The 22,508-nt window shown below is 41.9% G+C and overlaps 1 protein-coding gene across 2 annotated transcripts in view; it reads right to left on the reverse strand.

The window, feature by feature from the left end:
• Window positions 1-22,508, reverse strand: part of LOC118399926 (glutamate receptor ionotropic, delta-1-like) — a 464,169-nt gene that overhangs the window by 437,112 nt on the left and 4,549 nt on the right. The window lies entirely within an intron of this gene.

A 22,508-nucleotide genomic window follows, 5' to 3' on the forward strand; every position in this document is an offset into this window, starting at 1 on the left:
GAACAATATTGGCATTGGAACAGACCTATCAGGGGTGTGCTGTCTGTCACTTCATAAATTCAATATTCCTCCACGATACATTGTCAGGTTAGTAATCAACTTAAAGATGTTTGTCCTGAGACGCTAACATGCTGTACGCCAACCTGTTACACTGTACCTAATTTATCAGATGAGATGGCTGAATTAACAGGAACACATTGTAAACACATGTAAGCCTATAGCCAGGGAGTTCTAGGGAAATAGACAATGAATACTGGATTCAAAGGGAAGTTAAAATACCACTCACACTTGTTTTAAGTCTACAGAGATAGCTAAGGCTGAATGTACACAGGCAGCCCAATTATGATCTGTTATTTTACTAATTGGTCTTTGGACCAATCAGACCCGCTCTTTTGTCAATAATTGGGAAAAAGTTCCGAATTGGAATGGCTTTGTAAATGCAGCCTAAGTAGTTGAGTGACATCATAATACAATGTAAATTGTAGACACATTTGTTCCACAGAATGTCTTCCTTCCTAACGGACTCTGTTCTAGATCTGGGGGGAGGTTTAAAAAAACACTCCAGGCCACTCTTTTATCTACAACTAGATAGAAAGTATGAAGAAATGACAACGGACATAAACGTTTTCAAATACTGTAACTGCCCCTTTTTAGGCCCGCAAATTGCTTTTGACAAACAAATCGGAATGAAAAAAATCTGTGCATCCTCCATTGAATTTTGCAATCCCGATGTGGCCCTCAAGCCGTAATTATTGCCCACCACTGGACTAGATTGTCTACTTTATCTGACAGGCATGTGTCTTCATGTCCAGAAGTCTAATAACCCAATCTGGAGCGATCTCCAGGGAGAAACTAACACATCCTGAACATTCAGATTCTTATCTGTCCCTAAATGCTCTCTCTTTGATAAAAAAACAAACTAAATAACAGCACTGAAGCTTGCGGCACATTCACATGCTTTATCATCCCCAAAAGACAGAGAGGGTATTGGGTATTTGCATGGGGTGTTTATCTAAATCTAATAGCCCAGAATAATTGGGAGGTTCCTATGAATGCATACTCGTTCATGCAACAAACCAAAACACAGTAAAATAAAGAGCCGTCAATGTGGGGCAATCTATATGTAGCAGGCATGATAAGTGATTTCCCAGGTGATATCACTCAGGACCTCGGCATTAACCCAGAATCTTTAGCCCCCAGAGTTAATCATAATGTCACAAGGGGGTGTTGGAGTGTAAGAATGAAGAGATAGAGCACAGTAAGTGGTAAAGAAGGAATGGGACAACCAATGCAACCGAAAGTATGTTGAACTCCCCTGGTTATTCTCCACAGTATGATTACCTAGCCATATTTATCCCCATATTGCTGTGTGCAAACATTCTATTGAGCCAACAATGATGCACTGATGTTCACAGTACGGATACATGGAGAGTGTCATTCTGCTTGTTTTGCCGTATTTACAAAAGGTGATGAAAAATTCAGCATGACCATATGTTTTCTGATGGAATTAAATATGCATTTTAATTATCAAAGGCTAATTAGTTATGTTAGTTCTGTGACTGACAGTCTGTTGTGGCTAGAGAGGAAGAGGGGATGTGTGAAAAGAGAAGCACTAACCCTGTGGGTGGAACATCAGGAAGGAAAGTTTTCACACCTAGTGTGTGTGTGTGTGTGTGTGTGTGTGTGTGTGTGTGTGTGTGTGTGTGTGTGTGTGTGTGTGTGTGTGTGTGTGTGTGTGTGTGTGTGTGTGTGTGTGTGTGTGTGTGTGTGTGTGTGTGTGTGTGTGTGTGTGTGCCAGTGGAGGCTCCTCAGAGGAGGAAGGGGAGGACCATCCTCCTCTGTGAATTTCATAAAAATAAAAATGGTATAACATTGAAAAAGTTATTATTTTTAGATAAAACTATTTTAAATATATTCACCTCACCAAATCATTGATTAAAACACAATGTTTTGCAATGAAGGTCTACAGTAGCCTACACAGCACTCTGTCGGGTAGCACCATGGTCTAGCCAGAGGACAGCTCGCTTCCATCCTCCTCTTGGTACATTGACTTCAATACAAAACCTAGGAGGCTCTTGGTTCTCCCCCCGTTCCATAGACTTACACTGTAATTATAACATCTTCCGGAGGACGTCTTCCAACCGATCAGAGCTCTTGCAGCATGAACTGATATGTTGTCCACCCAATCAAAGGATCAGATAATGAATCTAGTACTGAAAGCATAAGCTACACCTAGCTAGCACTGCTATGCATAAAATGTTGTGAGTATTTGACTCAAAGAAAGAGAAAGACAATAGTTGAACAGGTTTCAACCAATTCAATTCTTCAAAAACGAAGAAGAAGCGAGAGAGAGAGAGAGAGAGAGAGAGAGTGTCATATTTTTTCACTTTCAGTTTCTCTTACTTAGCTTGCGAATGCAGCTGGCTAGTTTAGTTACTCAAACACCCGGCTCAAACAGAGGGATGCTATATTAGCTAGCTGGCTATGACTATCCAACACAACACTGGAACTCTTCCAAGTCAAGGTAAGCTTTTGGTTTTATTAATTTATTGCCACCTGGGTCCGCCGGTGTAACTGCTTACTGACTATGCATTGTAACATTACTGCATGGTTGTAGCAGGTTTACTAGCGCATTAGTTATTTTAGCTATGCTGACTAGGACGTTACTTTAGCTAATATGGGGACAACAATGTAGGTGTGTGTAGAGGTTGTGACATGGTTTGGCTTGGAAAGGTTTTTTCGCCTGGTCACATACAGCTGATGTGTTGTTCATTGAAGTCTACAAACAAAGGGAAAAGGTGAGAGGAGGAGAGTGCATAGGGGCTAGAACGAATACAACGTGGTTGCTTTGATCAGGGGTGTATTAATTCCGCCAATTCTGTTGAGAAAAATAGTATAAATGGAACTAAAATGAAACAGGGATAAAAAAAATACCTGAATTTGTCCAATAGAAACTTGTTTGCAACTGTTGGACTAATGATTACACCCTAGATAAGCTAGATGCAGGAAAGATTGTGAAAGGCGGTATTGAATGTGTCAATGTCTGTCCATGTGTCACTCACTGTCTGTCATCTCAAATGTTTCTCTCGACCTGTATGCACCTACGTTATAAACGTTCATTAATAGGTTAGGTTGTAGCAACCTCATGATGGTGTTAGGTTCTAACTATCAGAGTAAGAACTCAACGGACACTGTGAAATCTTAAACCAAGTTTATTCTTCCCAGAGGATCGAACAGCTGAACAGACAAAGACATGGTTCCACCCGTGATAGTATGTATACCCCATGTTGGGTGGAGTCTCCTTTATTATCGCTAAACATTGCATCATTATTGCTAGGCAGGGAGCTACAGTAGGTGATATGGGCAATAAACAGTTCCTCCCCTTATCAGTACTGCCATGTGACCGTTTTCCCAGCACTCAGCCCCTCCCAAGATTAACTACGGCACCTCATGTCTCTATTATAACTAATGATTAATAATATAACTAATGATGATAAATAACAGTTAAAGCTCAGAAATCCAAACCCATCAATGGGTATAGGGGAAATGTGAGTATCATGTAGTAGCCTAAACCTATCGATGTTACATTGAACTGGGTGAATGGAATATGAATGACAGTCATCCAACATGCTGTAATAGAAATAAGGCCATGCTCATGAAAAGAAAAATCGTCCTCCCTCATCATAAACGGCACTGACCGCCACTGGTGTGCGCACATATGTGTGTCCCCCCGATGAATCGGTCACATGTCAGACACACAGTGGCACCTTATGTGTGCATGCACATTATGCATTTGAGTGGCATTTCATAAACAAGTACTTGATTACTGGCATTTTCAGTTGCAGCCTTTATTCATCAAGCTTCCACTCATTATATCATTGACATGTCATATAAAACATACACCAGTGGTCACCTACCGGTGAATCGCGATCGACTGGTTGATCTTCAAGGCATCCCTAGTCGATCACCAAACATTTCTGTAGAAAAGCCAATGATAAAGGCTTGCACTCCCTTTTTTATTAGTGTTACGCTGGTAGCAGTAGGTGCACTTGATTCAGAAGCCCTGTGCACCGGGTTGGCAAAGTGTTGCCATTTTGAACCATAGAATTTGTCTGAATAGACAAACTCCGCCTACTCGGCGGACCGGGAGATATCAAATCAAGCTTTGTTTATACAGCACATTTCAGACATGGAATGCAACACAAAGTTCTTCACAGGAAAAAAAAAATAAAAACAATGAAAATAAAAACTGAAATACTTACTACACAACAAACATAACATGACAAATAAATAAAATAACAATAAAAACTGAACAACTAACAAGAGCCCTAAGGAAATCAAAGCTAAAAGGTGTGTTTTAAGATACATTGTAAATATGTCCACAGTTTCGGCCCCCCCTCAGGTTTTCTGGCAGGCTATTACAAAGGCTTGGTGCAGAGAAACTAAAGACTGTCACTCCATGCCTCTTGGTCCTAGGCTTTGGGATAGTATAAGACCATATCAGTGCCAGAGAACCTGAGGGACCTACTGTACTGGACACATAACTTAAAAGCATGTCTGACATGTATGTGGGTGCACAATCGTGGATTAATTTAAAAACCAATTGAAGAATCTTAGAATAAATTCTAAAAGCACAGGCAGCCAGTGCATAGACCTTAAAACCGATGTAACGTGTGCTCTCCGTCTGGTCTTGGTCAGTACCCGTGCTGCAGCAATCTGTATATTTTGCAGTTGACCAATAGCTTTCTTGGGTAGACAAGACAGGAGAGCATTACAGTAGTCAAGTCTGCTTGTAATAAAAGCATGGATGAGTCTCTCTGTATCAGCCTGAGAGAGGAACAGCCACACATTGGCAATGTTCCTGTCACGCCCTGACCTTAGTGCTTTTTATGTCTCTATCTTGGTTTGGTCAGGGTGTGTTTTGGGTGGGCATTCTATGTTCTTTTTTCTATGTTTTTGTATTTCTTTGTTTTGGCCGGGTATGGTTCTCAATCAGGGACAGCTGTCTATTGTTGTCTCTGATTGGGAACCATACTTACTTTTTCCCACATGGTTTTGGTGGGTAGTTATTTTCTGTTTAGTGTTTTCTGCACCTGACAGGACTGTTTCTGTTTCGTTTATTCCCTTTGTTATTTTTGTTTAGTGTTCAGTTCAAATAAAAAGTCAAGAACCCTTACCACGCTGCGCTTTGGTCCGATTCCTCCTCTTCAGAAGACGACACCCGTTACAGAACTACCCACCACAAATGGACCAAGCAGCGTGGTATGGAGGAGCAGAGGGTTCAGGACTCCTGGACATGGGAGGAGATATTGGACGGTAAGGGACCCTGGAGACAGGCTGGGGAATATCGCCGCCCGAAGGAAGAACTGGAGGCAGCTAAAGATGAGAGGCGGCGATATGAGGCAAGGCAGCGCAGCAGGCACGAGAGGCAGCCCCCCCAAAAAATTGGGGGGGAGGCACAAGGGGAGATTGGCGGAGTCAGGCTACAGACCTGAGCCAACTCCCTGTGCTTACCGGAAGCAGCGGGGTACTGGTCAGGCACCATGTTATGCGGTAAAGCGCATGGTGTCTCCAGTGCGCGCTCATAGCCCGGAGCGCAATATGCCAGCCCCCCGCAAGTGCCATGCAAGAGTGGGCATCCAGCCAGGGTGGATTGTGGCAGCTCAGCGCGCTTGGTCTCCGGTGCGCTGGTACTGCTCAGTTCGTCCTATGCCTGCGCTCTTGCACTCTGGAGGGGCCTGGCTAAAGTGGGCATTCAGCCTGGAGGAGTGGTGCCAAGGCTGTGCACCAGAGCTCCAGTGCTCCACCACAGCCCGGTTCATCCGGTGCCTCCTCTACACACCAGGCCTCCTGTAGGTCTCCCCATCCTGGTGGGCCCTAGGTGGGGCCCTGGCAGCCCCACTCACCAGGCTGTCTCTGCGTCTCCTCCCTCCAGAGTCGCCCTCCAGTCCGTACCCTCCAGCAACGCCCTCCAGTCTGGATCCTCCAGCGAGGGTGCCCAGTCCGGGGCCCGCAACGAGGGTCCCCAGTCCGTGCCCCGCAACGAGGGTTCCCAGTCCGTGCCCTGCAACGAGGGTGCCCAGCCCAGGGCCCGCAACGAGGGTGCCCAGTCCGGGGCCCTCAGCAAGGGGCCCCAGTCCAGAGCCCGCAACGAGGGTCACGCCCTGACCTTAGAGCTTTTTATGTCTCTATTTTGGTTTGGTCAGGGTGTGATTTGGGTGGGCATTCTATGTTTTTGTATTTCTTTGTTTTCAGAAGATGACACCCGTTACAGTTCCTTAGGTGGTAAAAAGCTATTTTTGTCAAATTGGAAATTGAGTTCAGAATCTAAGATAACACCTCGGCTTTTAACCTGGTGTTTTATATTTATTGCCCGTGAATTAAAATGCGTGGCCAGATTATCTTTCTGTGCTTTGGCTCCATTAATAAGTACCTCGGTCTTGTCTTGATTTATTTATCTGGAGGAAGTTGGGAGCCATCCAAGTATTTAAATCACTAATAATCTAATAATTTATCCGTGGAGCTAAAATCCTCTGCTTTGACACAGACATGTAAAGTTGCGTAACATCTGTGTAGCAGTGAAAATCAATGCTGTGCTTTCTGATAACTCTGAACCGTAACAGACCTAAAAATATGTGGAACGCCACATGTGAGATGTATTTTCTTTGAGTTATATTCACTAAGAGTGACAAACTCTCAACCGGTTAAATAGATTCTAAACCAATTTAGAACTGGACCGGAGAGGCCAACTCCAGTTTCTCCAGAATGACATCATGGTCAACAGTGTCGAATGCAGCACATATATCCAGGAGTACAAGGACAGAGAGCTGTTTGGCATTTTTCATGGCAGATTCTTTATCCGTAAAATTAAGTGGGCGGAGAACAAACCCCTCTTCACATTGTTTGAGATCGAATTGAAATATTATTTTGAAATTATCAATAAGTGTAAAAACAAAAAAGGAATACATAGCATAAAACTTTTTGACAAAATGAAAATGTATCTCAATACGTAACAACTCGGCCTAACCAGCTCTGCTAGAGCGAGTAATGTTCAGTGAGCTGTTCGCTCATTTGTGTCTGGAAGTAGCTAGCAAGTTAGCTTGGGTGATTGACTTTTATTATTTGTTTATTATTATTATGAACAAAACAAATACAAAAACAGAAATATACAAACAAGCGTACATAAACCTAAAAGCATAGAGGAGGTGTGATGGTGCTGTCATTCCCTGGTCGAAGTATTTTGTGTTTATCTTCATTTATTTGGTCAGGCCAGGGTGTGACATGGGTTTTTGTATGTGGTGTGTATGTATTGGGATTGTAGCTTAGTGGGGTGTTCTTGTTAAGTCTATGGCTGTCTGAAATGGTTCTCAATCAGAGGCAGGTGTTTATCGTTGTCTCTGATTGGGAACCATATTTAGGCAGCCATATTCTTTGTGTGTTTCGTGGGTGATTGTCCTTAGTGTTTTGATGTCCTTGTTCTGTGTGTATGTGCACCAGTATTAGGCTGTTTCGGTTTTCGTTATGTTTATTGTTTTGTAGTGTTTGTATTGATTCGTGTTTTACGTTTGTTCATTAAACATGGATCGCAATCTACACGCTGCATTTTGGTCCGCTTCTCCTTCACCACAAGAGAACCGTTACAGGTGCTTTGCTGGTGACACTGTCTGTGATTTATTTAGAATTCAAGGCACACTTAACCAGCATGGCTACCAGAGCATTCTGCAGCGATACACCATTCCATCTGGTTTGTGCTTAGTGGGACTATAATTTGTTTTTCAACAGGACAATGACCCAAAACACACATCCAGGCTGTGTAAGGGCTATTTGACCAAGAAGGAGAGTGATGGTGCTGCATCAGATGACCTGGCCTCCACAATCTTCCGACCTCAACCCAATTGAAATTATTTGGGATGAGTTGGACCACAGAGTGAAGGAAAAGTAGCCAATGAGTGCCCAGCATATGTGGGAACTCCTTCAAGACTGCTGGAAAAACAATCCTCATGAAGCTGGTTGAGAAAATGCCATGGGTGTGTAAAGCTGTCATCACTACAGACAAAGGGTGGCTACTTTGAAGAATCTAAAATATATTTAAAATGTATAACACTTCTTTGGTTACTACCGTATTCCATATGTGTTATTTCATAGTTTTGATGTCTTCACTATTATTCTACAATGTAGAAAATAGTACAAATAAAGAAAAACCCTTGAATGTGTGGGTGTTCTAAAACTTTTGACCGGACTGAACTTCCTAACTTTTGACACCCCCCACACACACACACACACCCTCACCCCCAAAAAAAAGCATTCTGCTGAGTGGGAGGAGAGGCTGTTTGATCATTACAGGTTTGAGGACATTTCCGAAGCTGGATCCCCAATGGGAATGGAATGAGGCTATTGTCATGCAGATAGCCATGTCATACCCCGCTGTTCAAATAGTCCTGATCAAATAATCATTACTGTGAGGCTCCGATGAGCCTGGGATGAGCCCATGGTTGGCAGCAGCCTGACACGTCTTAATTCAGCTTGACTCTGCTCAAACACAGCACGGAACAGGCAGGATGTTGTCATCAGCATTACTATCATCTATCTCGACCATTGATCGTACTTCTCTTTACATAAGCAACGGGCAGGTTTCAACCATTTCTGATGACACGTCTATGTTTTGAGGTTTCCTAGTTAGTTACCTGGTTAGTGAATACACTACAAACCTTACTGACGCAGAGCTCACTTGAAAAGCACAAAAATGGGAAGAGTATAGTGGAAGTGGATTATTTATGCTTGAAGCAGCTAAGAGTAAAATCAAAGACCAGCAAGCGCTACAAGGACTTCAACAGCACGGAAGGGTTGAAATGCATTGTAGGACTAGAGGGATTATTGATGATATTCCCAAACCCATTCTCCGACCCCAGCCTTCTCATACATAATCAGAGATTTACACTGTTTTAAGGGTAAATCGTGCTTGGTGCAGAGGACAAAAGGCTGTAGATCTCTAAGGGGGAATCACATAGACCCTTTACAAAGGGTCTAAGCTACTTGCCTCCTGAGGCAGGGGATTGGGCTATCACACACACTAATAGCTATCCTGATCTAGCTCAACACTAAAGCCTCCATTAGCCTGAACAATATAATTTAGCCTTGGTCTATGTGTCAACAAATCCAATGTGGTTCCAAATTGGCATTTCCTCAGAAAATCATAATGAAAGTTGTGATATTGAAAGGAGATTGTGTTCCAACAAGGAAAAAGCATTAATAATCTGATCCAATAGCTTTAATCGTGGATATAAAAGGGTTGCTTTGAATAGTGGCATTTTATTACTGGGGCTGTTGCCCTGGGGTGAAGAACGTTGATTTTAAAGAATTAGAGATCATCTTTTTACACACCGTCCATTAAGACACCACCACAAAACAAACAGACAACTGATCTGATTCAGTCCATAAAAACACACTGTGAGGCATTCTGTCTGAGAAACTACAGTATATCCAAGAGACAGAAATGTCCAAAAGTACCATGACAGCATCACACAGTATGATAGTTAGAAAGTCGAGCACAATCTAGAGAAGTAGGCTACTTTAACTTCTAGTGACAGCCAGCCAACACACACAGTCTGTACAAATTCCATCATCTACACTCCTGAGAAATTCAGTGAAGAGAAATCCCTAAGGCCACAAACATGCTTCTCCAAGACGCTCAGTCAGAGGCTGTTGTGTGTCACTTTACGTTAAGTTGCACATATTACTATGTAACTACACAGTAACAACTATTGTAACAACATAGTAGTTATTTGTGTTACTATGTAACTACACAGTAATAACTGTATTAACAACATAGTAGTTATGTAGGTGTTACTATGTAACTACACAGTAATAACTGTATTAACAACATAGTAGTTATATAGGTGTTACTATGTAACTACACAGTAATAACTGTATTAACAACATAGTAGTTATATAGGTGTTACTATGTAATTACATGTAATAAGGTTGTAGCGCTATCAGTTATTACAGTTGGAACAAGGAATGTGTAATTACAAATCTAGTTGCTGAAGGTTATTCCACATGTGTAATTACTGATGTTATTACAAATGTTCTTGCAATACTATGCAACTATTGTTGTGTAATTACAAATTTGAAGATCACCTGTGAATTACCATGTTAATAACTCAAGCCAAAATGTGTCTTGCATGTAACTAGGTGCCACTAACATCGAATCCACATTTAATACCAGGGTTGATAAATAGGTCAGGACCTGGTGACAACAATTGTAACAAGGCACACTCTGTCATTAACTACCGGTCATTTTCAGTTTCTATGTTATGACCTGGCTCAAAGGCTATACAGAATCAAGTGTAATGTTAGAGCAATGTAGTTACATAGGATATACTTGTAATTATAATTTTTTGGTCCTCCAATAATCGGTATTGGCGTTGGAAAATCATAATCAGTCGACCTCTAGTGCTTAGGGTCATTGTCTTGTTGGAAGGTGAACCTTCGCCCCAGTCTGAGGTCCAGCATCATGAGTGCTCTGGAGCCGGTTTTCATCAAGGATCTCTCTGTACTTTGCTCCATTCATCTTTCCCTCGATCCTGACTAGTTTCCTAGTCCCTGCAGCTGAAAAAACATCCCCACAGCATGATGCTGCCACCACCATGCTTCACAGTAGGAATGGTGCCAGGTTTCCTCCAGACGTATTGCTTGGCATTCAGGCCAAAGAGTTCAATCTTAGTTTCATCAGACCAAAGAATCTTGTTTCTCGTGGTCAGAGTCCTTTAAGGGCCTTTTGGCAAACTCCAAGAAGGCTGTCATGTGCCTTTTACTGAGGAGTGGCTTCCGTCTTGTCACTCTACCATAAAGGTCTGATTGGTGGAGTGCTGCAGAGATGGTTCTCCTTCTGGAAGGTTCTCCCATCTCCACAGAGGAACTCTGGAGCTCTGTCAGAGTGACCATCGGGTTCTTGGTCACCTCCCAGACCAAGGCACTTCTCCCCTGATTACTCGGTTTGGCCGTGCGGCCAGATCTAGGAAGAGTCTTGGTGGTTCCAAACATCTTCCATTTAAGAATAATGGAGCCCACTGTGTTCTTGGGGACCTTCAATGCTCCAGAAAGGTTTTGGTACCCATACAGTAAATGTGCCTCGACACAATCCTGTCTCAGAACTCTATGGACAATTCCTTCGACCTCATGGCTTGGTTTTTGCTCTGACATGCACTGTCAACTGTGGAACCTTATATAGACAGGTGTGTGCCTTTACAAATCATGTCCAATCAATTTAATTTATCACAGGTGGAGTCCAATGAAGTTGTAGAAACATCTTAAGGATGAACAATGGAAACAGGATGCACCTGAGCTCAATTTCGAGTCTCATAGCAAAGGGTCTGAATACTTATGTAAATTAGGTATCTGTTTACTAAAATTACAAAAAATCTGTATTTGCTTTGTCGTTATGGGGTATTGTGTGTAGATTGATGAGATGATTATTTTTTTTAATCAATTTTAGAAAAAAGGCTGTAACGTAACAAAATGTGGAAAGGGGCAGCTTTCCCGAATGCACTGTAAATGGCTTCATTGTAAAAAAATCCCAAAGTATCCCTTAAATGCAAAGTGTTACCGGCTGTTGTATTGTTCTTTTTGGAAGTGGAAAATGGAATGAAGCATACTGCTCTTTATACTTCTGATTTCGCAATTTCACAAAGTGGAATAGCCCTGACATTACTCTCACAATGTTACATTATGGTGTGGCTCATGTGGTAGCAGGCTTTCATCTATGAAAGGAGGTAACACAGACACAAATGCATAATTTTCTGAATGTGAGGGAAGCATACAGGAGAACTATGGACCTTTTTGTCAATGACAGACATTAGATGGGGAGCATTTGTCTTGCTGCACATTATGTCCAGACAGAGAAGTGATATCAGGATATTGAGCATATCAGACAATAATTTTCCAGACATTCTCCCAGGGACTTCTGTAACAATTTACTATCATTTTCACCACAATTATGATCCAATTTCACTCCCTAGCTCACCCTCTCTCCCATCCTCTCCTGCTAAGAACAGATATGCAGAGCACGGTCCATGCAACAGGTAGATATTGAACAAAACAGTTTCTGAGAAGCCGCATCCAGCAACACCTAAAATAAGAAACATAATCAGCCATTTCCATCAAACGCACCTGTTATTGAAATTATTCATACACTAAGATAGTGACATTTCAGTTTTTATCTACTTCTACATCCATGTTCTCCACACTACAACATGTGCTTACTACTTGTCACATAATGTCTAGCCTCTGACTGTTAGTAAAAAGTACACATTTAGAATTGTGACTCTAAGAGTAGCTGTTGTTGTGGTTTTTGGAAGGATATGTTATTTTGCATGTACACACATGGTGGGAGAAAGCTATGTAGGATAGAGTGTCTCATTCCTCTGTCGTGTACTATGAATTCGTAGTGGTTGCTAGGAGGTTGTTGGCGTAGCAGTGAATGAGGACACATAGGAAAGCTATCCGTCCTGCTGGTTTGGAGAATGGGAGGATGGAGACAATTAGAGATGCGTCGCCCACACTTCTAGCCCTCCAGCTAACTAGTCCTGCTCATCACCTCATCATCACATCCTACTCATCCACTTGTTTTTCTGTCCTCCGTTAAGACATCATGATGAAATACAATGTTCTCATTCCAACACAGAGGTTGTTTGGCTCAGACTTTTAAGCTGCAGCACAGTGAAGGTTTCCTAAGCTTACCTCTTATTTTGCTATGCTTGCCATGTCCATGCTACAGGTTCAATCAGAGTCAGTTTGTAGTAGAACTGTGTCAAAGGTGAAGTCACTAAAAACAGTAAGAATCACCAATTATACACATTTTCTACTTGGGAATTGTGGCCTGGAGACAAATCACTGCTGAATGTGGCCAGCAGAATGATGACTGACTGAGTATGACTGAACATAAGTGTGATTGAACCTACGTTGTTCGGGATTGCAGTAGAGAAACTTCAATCTGACCTTTTAAAGCTTGCCTTAGTAGCTAGGGACTGTTTATTCCATGCTGTCATCTAGGATGTCCATTAGGATCAGATCTAACGATCGATAGCTTTCCTGCTTTACTCAACATTTTCAAGAATCACACAAAGGAATAAGTCTCCAAGTTATTTACATTACATGTATGTATAATGTATGCATACAAGTATAATGCAGAACTGTACATGTTAATTTAGTCTTAAGGCTGTAATATTCACAAGGCATGTAGGCTATGTCTGCATATCCAAAGCTGCTAGTTTGGCAATGATGACAGTGTTGTATGGGCTATTTGGCCAGTTTATGTGAAGCTGCTTTATTGCCAGGACATCTACTGCTCCAAGCAAACACACACACACACACACACACACACACACACACACACACACACACACACACACACACACACACACACACACACACACACACACACACACACACACACACACACACACACACACACACACACACACACACAAACAAAAAGTGGCTCACACGACATGCGTAGCAAATAACACTTTACTGCAGCACTGATTACAAAACGGGGTAAATGAGAGCAATGGCACGGAACATTTCCTGTCTTGGGAAGGACATAATGAGGTCAAACCTGTGGATGACTAGAAAAGGGAAGAAGATGAGTGTACTTTACTTGACTAAGGTAAAATATGAATAATTCACATTAACTTTAGTTACAAAGGGCCCGAGGACGTTCATTTCACACACGTATACCTCCCCCCTCTAGAAGATGCTTTTTTAACATGTAGTTACTTCCTTATGGAGGGTGGAATGATGTACCTCAGATATTTATTCACCCTCCTACAGTATGATTGCCAAAGAATACCCTAGTAAGTGACATCACAAGAATGGACAGAGGGATAAAGAGGGCACCGCATGACTGGTTCTGGAAAGTCATTTTTCTTCTTTTTTTTTGCAGGTGAAAAATGTCCAGACAAATACTAAATCTGCCCAATGCTTAGTGGTTATAAATCAAGTCAGTGTTCGTAAAGCAGCGATGCATGCTCTCATTTGTGAAACATAAAGCATACTGGTCGGGTTGAGTACACCACAGCATGCAAAGGCATTATTCATCTCACATTTCCTTTACCAGCAACAATCTGTGAGAAAGATAAAATAATCTGTTGTGTATGTGGCTTTTCCACTTGCATTATACACAGTAGCACTTTATGTCTGTAGACGTTCATGTGGGTGGCATGACAGAAATGGCTTGGGGAATTAACTGGGTTTGTAGCTTGCAGCTTGCTATGACTTCAGCCATGACAGGTCTCAAAGCAATGTGTTCTGAAAAAAGGCAAGAGCTATAGCGCATGTCTGAATGTAATGCGTTTTGAGCAGTTGAAAAATAAATAAACACATTATCATTATTAATAGTATTATGTCCGATGGACTGCATTTTGTCCAGATTTCATCTGCTCTTCACACAAAAAAAATGGGTTTTGGTGTTTCACTGTCTAAAGGCTTTACATAGCCTCATTATGAGGTGAATCCATAATGCCTGGGCAGGAGTGTGGGGACTTGTGGCAGAGTGACACAGTAACAGATGGGCCCACTCACTGATGCTGAATGGAACAATGTTTCTAGGCGATGCCACAGACAGCGACTCACAAACACTGTCTCATTTGCCTTGTAGTCAATGTGGCAGTGAGCTGAACCGAGAGCCACACAGTTTCAAATGACTTCATCTTTTTTATTCCCTAAGATTTCACAGCCCCCCCCCTCTCCCATTCCCTCCCCCTCCTGTTTAATGTAATAGGATTTACTCTGAGGCTTATTTTCCGCTCCTCGTCTTCCGTCCCGGAAAGGAGTCCTCCGCAGCCAACGGTGCAGGAGGTGGGTAGTAAATTATACACACTGCCCTCCAAGCTCTTCGGCATGAGGTAGGGGGGTTCCAACAAATGCCTCCCCCTGAACACCCCCACAATCCCCAACTCCTACTCCCACCATCCGTTTCCTCCCCATCCCTCCTTCCTCCCCACCCCCCACCCCTCCACCTCGCCATCCCTGCCCTCCTCTCCATCAATATTTCTCAAGCACTTTTTAAGCGGCTCAATAATGTCAAAGCACAACAAACCATAGAAAAATATACATTATGCCATAGACTTGTGACCTGGATATAGGCTGACAGACAATCATAAGCATCCATCTGATTGGACAATCAGTATCGATTCCCTCTTCACCACCTACATCACTATTACAGTTAATGGAGCATTGGTGGAAAATCTGAGGTTTTGGGGTCACAGAAAAGTGAAAACATCTGTCATATTGACCTGCACTGTTCTTACTGCAACATGGAAGAGAAATGCAGGATAATAACCCATGTTGGTGTTAGTTTAGTAAATCATTTCTACAGACAGACAGGCAAGTACATGTGGATAGATAACATGACAACATACTACAATAACAATGTTTTGGGAATCTTCATACCGTATATGACAGAGTCAGTCCAATTCATCCACAGTCTCTAGCAGACCTCATACCATGATGTCTATGTTTACCTTCCACAATAAAACTCAACCTGTAGCAGCGTGGCCCAGAGAGAGCACCGCCCAATGTGCTCTACTACTATGAAAATATCTGAAATCACTTTGCAAAGACACATCAACTGGAGTTCTCTGAACACGCGGAAACGATGGAGAAAACAAAAAAAAGAGAGCACTGATAAGCCTGAAACACCCTAATTAGTGCCTTACAGTCACTTTGTTTACATCTGAATCCAAAGTTCACCATTTCATTTCCTGAAAACCTGGCAAGTACAGGCCTTGTAATCGCCGAGGGAATAGGGGTGGGAAACAAATAACATTGCTTTATTTTTTTTCTCTAAACACGGTACCATGCTTTAAAAAGGCCAGTCTGTTTTCTGATACCCACATTAAAAGATTAGTGAAATCCCAGCTCGCGGTGACATTTAGAGAGAAGTCGATGACTCCTTTGAATACAGATCAGAGTAAAAAGAAAATTGGCAGCCTTTAAATCTAATCAACAGTGGTACCAACACACCAGACCCCAATGGCAAATCACATTCAAAGTGTTAGCAATTCCTCTATAGGCTGATTCTTTGAGATGACTTACACTCTCAATGCATTAAGAGGTGTCTAGTAAACTCAAAGAGAGACATACAGAGTCAATAACCTGAGTAACACAACATATCCCAGTGCATCCAAGGAATGACTGCAGCAGCCCAGGTTTTTGGCACAGAGGACAACGCCTTGTACAGAATGCTCCAGTGGAACACTTTCCAGGGTGGAGAGAGGACGGACAGAACAGTGACCACATTTAGGAGCAGTGGCCTGGACCATAACTCACACTCTCTCACTCTCTTTCTCAGCTCACTTTGTCCCTTTATTCTCTGACAGGTCCTATGGTGCTTGTCAATGCTGACTCTTTCTATTCCAAAGGGGATATAAACAAATTCATATTCTATGGAGTGTCTTTCAGGCCTCGATGTGCTGCAGGTTTGACAGGCATTTCTATTTACCAGGTAGCCCCAGAGGTTTGGCTATGATCTGATCTGCATTAGACTACATGGTCACTACAGCATGAACAGGCACAGATAAGGCAGCATTCATACATGACAGGACAGGTTGTGAGGAAAGGTACAGCAAAAATACTTACGCAAACACACCTAGGATACGAACAGTAAATAGATCACTATTTAACACATATACACAGACAAATGCACACACAGTCAACTCAGCATGTACAAAGTGCCAACACACACACACATACAGTACACGTGAACACACACTTGCACACCGAACTAAAGTGGGATCACACATACTGCATCTCTTACTATCGGCTAACTATTGTTTAACAACTATTCAGTTTGTCATGCAAATCTACACAGCCCTTCTGCAGTGCAGCGCTGCGTACTAGTAAACAATATAAACCCTCCATACTAGTGTTAGGTTCTTTTTTTTTCAGAGTAAATAACTCACAGACACTAGAGAAGCTTTAACCAAGTTTCATTCTTCCCAAAGGTTCTGTACAGCTGTATTCAGACACTCCAACATTTGTCCCACTCATATATATACGTATATATATATATCCCACTTAAAACACCCCCCCCCCCCCCCCTTCTCTCCAATCCTTACATCTTATGGTTTAACAGGAAAAGAGTAACAAGACACCAAACCCTTATTACTCCCTACAGGTGACCTGTCCTCACCTCCTGACCTCAACCCCACCTTCACCTAATCCACAGAGATCCATGTCTCCCCTGTATCAACACATTGCTCTGCTCCCGTCCCCCAACACATTCCAACACATTCCACAGCTATCTGTCTTTCTACAGAGGCCCAGTCTCTTTCTCCTTTGATTCTATGTTTCTTTCCTCTCATTTATTTAATTTTTTATGTTCAAAATGTAAAATCCAACACTATACAATGCAGCATTAATGCACAATAAGCAGCATGGCCAAGCCAGGCCCAAAAGCATACAATATAATTACAGGGATACCGTTAGACATGGACTAAATGAAAGGGTGAAATGTACACCATGGCTGTGACCTCACTTAGCCTATTGGAGCACTGCATGGTCTGAAGGCCTATCAGAGAACTTATGACAGATTAAAAATAACCACTGGGTAATTAAAACCTCTTAAATGTAAAGTCCCCATATTTGGGGACCCTATTTGATTTTTTAAAATTAAATCAGTCTGGTATGAGAATGGTATGATCGGCGCCTTCAAATCTTTGGTATTATTACCATATATGGACATACGAATTTATAAGGCAGGCCGAGCCGATGACCTCATTTCAAGAAGGCTGCTACCTATATTCTGGTTAGCGTTGAGAAACATAAACGAAAATAAACACAAAATACGTTGATACTAGGGATGCACAATATATCGGTGAACATATCGGAATCGGCCAATATTAGCTAAAAATGCCAACTTCGCTATCGACCCGATGTCTAGTTTAACGCCGATGTTAAAAACTAAGCTACAGTGCATGCCTATATAATGTGACGTAATGATGCCAGGTAAAATTTTGCAACACAGCATTCCTAACCTAGCCCACAATGTCTGCTGTGTGGATCAAGCAGTCAACAAGTCGAGCAGTCATTTGAAAGAGTAACAACATTTCAGCGAGACAACTCAAAGGCGAAATCCAGATAATGGAATTAATTTCCCTTGACAATCAACTGTTCTCTGTCGTGTGTGATGTTGGCTTTCTTCGACTGGTCGAGCACCGGTACACACTACCAAGTGCGCTATTTTTCAGATGTTGCCCTACCGGAGTTACACAGTAATAGCGTCACTGCTATTAGCTTCACGACATACATACTATGGAGCGCTGTTTGGGACTTTGCGAGTCAAAAGAAATACAGTAACACTGTCAAAGCTGTACAAAAAGTCTGCAAACAAGCAAACACCGGCCACTACCACATTGGTAGTAAAGCATCATTTGTTCGACCACAACTTCCGGGGTAGCTAACTTTAGCTTGGTACCTAGCTAGCACCAATACAACCAGCCTGAAAACAATGACCAGTAGAACCTGCAGTCATTTTCATTATTCTTAGCAATAATTTAGAAATCTTTGTGAGTAAGTATTAGCTAGGTTGCCACTTGTTGTTCGCCTACTGAAATTGAACTTCAGTTCATGAAAATAAATAGCTAGCCAGCTAATTAACCCTGTTGCCCAAAGCTAACTTTATAAGCAGCAATCTAGCTTCATCTAGCTAGTGAGGCTCGACCGGACCGGGTTATGTGTTGTGAAGCTAACCACAATAAGGATCAGGCACAATAGTGGAATGTGGGGTTTGCCTTTAAAAATAAAAGTATGTCTGACAGTGATGCAAATTAATACAAATAGTAGAATTATGCCATACTTTTATTTTGAAGGCTTACTGCAAATTCCACTATTGTGGCTAATCCTTATTGTGGCTAGCTTCACATAGATGGGTCCGACCACCATTAATTAAATAAGCACTGTCTTATAAATGAGGGTTATTTTAAATGACACCTAGCTATATAGTAACATAGCAAAACAACATAATCTGTTTTAGTAGCTATACTTAGCTAGCTAACTAATTTTCCTTTGGCAAGAAAAATATCAGATATCGGTATCGGACAAAAATGTAATATCGGTGCATCACTAGTTGATACACACTGAAATCCGGGACTCCACATATCATGAGGATATTTTATTTGTCTGCCTGTGACCTACCATTATTGATCACCAGCCAGAGAGTACAAATGTTTATTTTACACAAAGTTTTCACTAAACAGCAAACATCTTACAAGGTAAAAATTTGATTTGGTCTGTGTTTGAGCTATAACTACATGGGGGCTATCAAATTAATCCTTCGGTTGGTAGGAACACATCTAGCCTATTGATATCTCTATGACTTAATGTCAACATCGAATGTCCACCGAGTGACTATATCTTTGCACATCAAAAATATGATGTTACCTGCTCATGCACTGTAGGCATCCATGTCACCCTGTATGTCCCCCGACACAACCAAAATGTTTGAGAGAGGTTGGTGTTGTAGAAATTTAGTTTTTATAGTGAACAATAACTTTTAGGCACATCCAGTGTGCAAAAACAGTGCAATTACCACATTCATACACTTTAGAAAGGTTGAATGCACCCTGGATATTCCATAACACCACCACAATGTTTGAGTGAGGTTGAAATGGTCGGAATTCTGTTTTTACACTGAACAAATAGCATTTAGGGATTGCAAATGTAATATAGATGCCATCATGAATATGTAATATCACTGGAATTATCTAATTTACAGACGTATGCCACTTTGGAGAGGTTTAGGGACACTTGGTAATGTCCCGTGACAACACCTAACACAACTTACTAAAACATCTGCCCCTTTCTAGTTGGTGGGTCTATCAATCCCATTTTATTTTCTGGTATTGTTCACATGTTGTGGAAGCCATCTAATGGGTTTTCAGCTCTAGTCATCAATAATTCACTTATAGCTTGTCAATGAAATATTACTTTCAAAATAAATAAAAAACAATATTTTGTGTGTGCTTGATCTTGTGTATCCTGTACTATGTAACTCCTATCTATCTTCTGATCATTTCCTCATAATCTCCCAGATGTGTTCTTTCCAAATATAATCATGTAATTACACATGAATATCAGTTACTTTTGGGTATGTCTATTTAGGCAGAAATCTACATTTTGCAATTACAATGAAGAGTTATTATTAACAACCCTGGGGAAAAAATGAAATGATCATTCTCCTCACATCCAGGAGATAGAAATAAAGACACAAAGAAATCCATTATTGAGATTTACCTTTACTTATTAAACCACAGTGACAATAATGGTCAAAGGACTGCTTTCCATCATGTTTAGAGCGCTGTGAATAATGAGTTGTCATAAATGGGGAATCTGGTGGGGATATTGGATTGGTCACGCCAACACTCAAAAAGGAGCTATTGAGTCTATTTGAGCCAGTGTAGGAAGGTAAAAGGGAACCTGACAGTTATTGTAGAAGGTGGGTTTTGTTAAGTCTATGGGTTTACCTTAGAGCAATTAAATTCTCCTCAACTTTTACCTTGGGAGGGGTTGATGAAAATGGAGTTGTAGTAGTGGGTGTTGGATGGGGGGATATTGGTGCAAAGCACTCAACATATTACTGCATCGCAAATGGGTGACTAAAATAGACGCTCATCTGCTGCAGTGAATAGTTAACAGGTGTTATAAATAGTTAACGGGTGGATTTACATTTACTATGTCACGTGTAGTCTATGAGACCAGGCAGTCCTGAGTGGCAGTCACAGTGGGGTGAATGTGAGCAAAAGAGCAAAGCAAAAGGCCAACATGACCCTACTGTCACTCAACCCCCCTCATCTCACACACACCCCAGGCCCAGGAAGGCTCATCGATTCTGGGGCCTCATCGACTGGAAAGCCCCTAGAGTTCTAAAACACCCACAGTCAAACATTCAGAATATCGAAATAGCACTGCTCGTGTGGAAATAGTGACTTGGTGTGACAGTGCAAGGGGTTTCACACAGTCTAGGGGGTTTGGCATGGGCAATGATAGGTAGAGGCACAGGAGACAGGAGTGCGGTGCACAGAGGCTTTTATTAAGAAAAGGCCAATTAAATCCTGGCTCTTTCAGAGCTCTACAGGTCAGGCTTTAAACTTAGAAAAATGCATGAAGTCGACAGGACTAGCCAAAAGCTTAAACGCTGCAAATCATATAGGCCCTAACCATACCTCACATGATGTGTGCACTCCAGAACACACTCCCCGCAGAGGGAGAGCCACGCACCTTTAAGTCCTTAGGCAGTCAATGAGAGGGCTGCCACACCCTCGTTAAGGGAACCGTGCTCAGATGGAGCTTGTTCCCCTAGCCAGCATTCTTTGTGCTGGTTAGGCTTGGCCCTGCTGCACCACACTTGGTAAGCGTTGATAATAATCAAAGTAAAGCATCATAGCCAAAGCAGCAGGATTCATTTGCAAGGTTATTTAGGCTCACTATCAATCAGCCTTGATACCCAATAGACTTTTGTGTTGTTGTTGTCGTATATGAACTCGTCCTCACTAATTTGTTTGGTTTGCAGCCAGAAATGAACATCTGTTGTCATCTCTTCAACTTGGTTTCAGAGCTGATACGTTATCACCAGATGTGACAGCGGAAGCATTTTGTTAACAGAAAATGGTTTGCTTCTACATGTTTTGACGACAGGCAGCAACTCTGAATTAGGACAAGTTAAGAAAACAAACCCCTAAATAGAAGTCAACCCAGTTTTACGGTGCAAAAGCTTAACTGATTAAGTCCAACATGCAGTAGTTTCCCAAACACTGGGATTGGCTCAGCAGCATGCTGTCAAGTCATAGGACATTAGCTGTTACTCATCAGCATTTTGACATGGTTGCATCACTGCTTGGTATGGCAACTGCTTGGCATCCTACTGCAAGGCGCTGCAGAGGGTAGTGCGTATGGCCCAGTACATCACTGGGGCCAAGCTCCCTGCCATCCAGGACCTCTATACCAGACAGTGTCAGAGGAAGGCCCTAAAAATGGTCAAAGATTCCAGCCACCCAAGTAATAGACTGTTCTCTCTATTACCTAGTGCACGGCAAGCGGTACCGATGCCCCAAGTCTGGAACCAACAGGACCCTGAACAGTTTCTATCCCCAAGCCATAAGACTGCTAAATAGTTAACCAAATATCAACCTATCTGCATTGACCCTTTTTGCAATGACTTTTTGGACACATACGCTGCTGCTACTGTTAATCTGTCACTTTATTCCTATCTACGTCAATTACCTCGTAACCATGCTCATCGACTTGGTACTGGTACCCCTTGTATATAGCCATGTTATTGTTACTTATTTATTATTACGTGTTTTACTTTTCTACTATTGCTCTATTTTCTTTCTTCCTGCATTATTGGGAAGGGCACATAAGTAACCATTTTTTTGTTAGTCTACACCTGTTGTTTACAAAGCATGTGACAAATACAATTGTATTTGATCAAAAATAATGGATTTTGAGTT

This window comes from Oncorhynchus keta, chromosome 2 (genome assembly GCF_023373465.1).
Source record: "Oncorhynchus keta strain PuntledgeMale-10-30-2019 chromosome 2, Oket_V2, whole genome shotgun sequence".
Taxonomy (NCBI): Eukaryota; Metazoa; Chordata; class Actinopteri; order Salmoniformes; family Salmonidae; genus Oncorhynchus; species Oncorhynchus keta.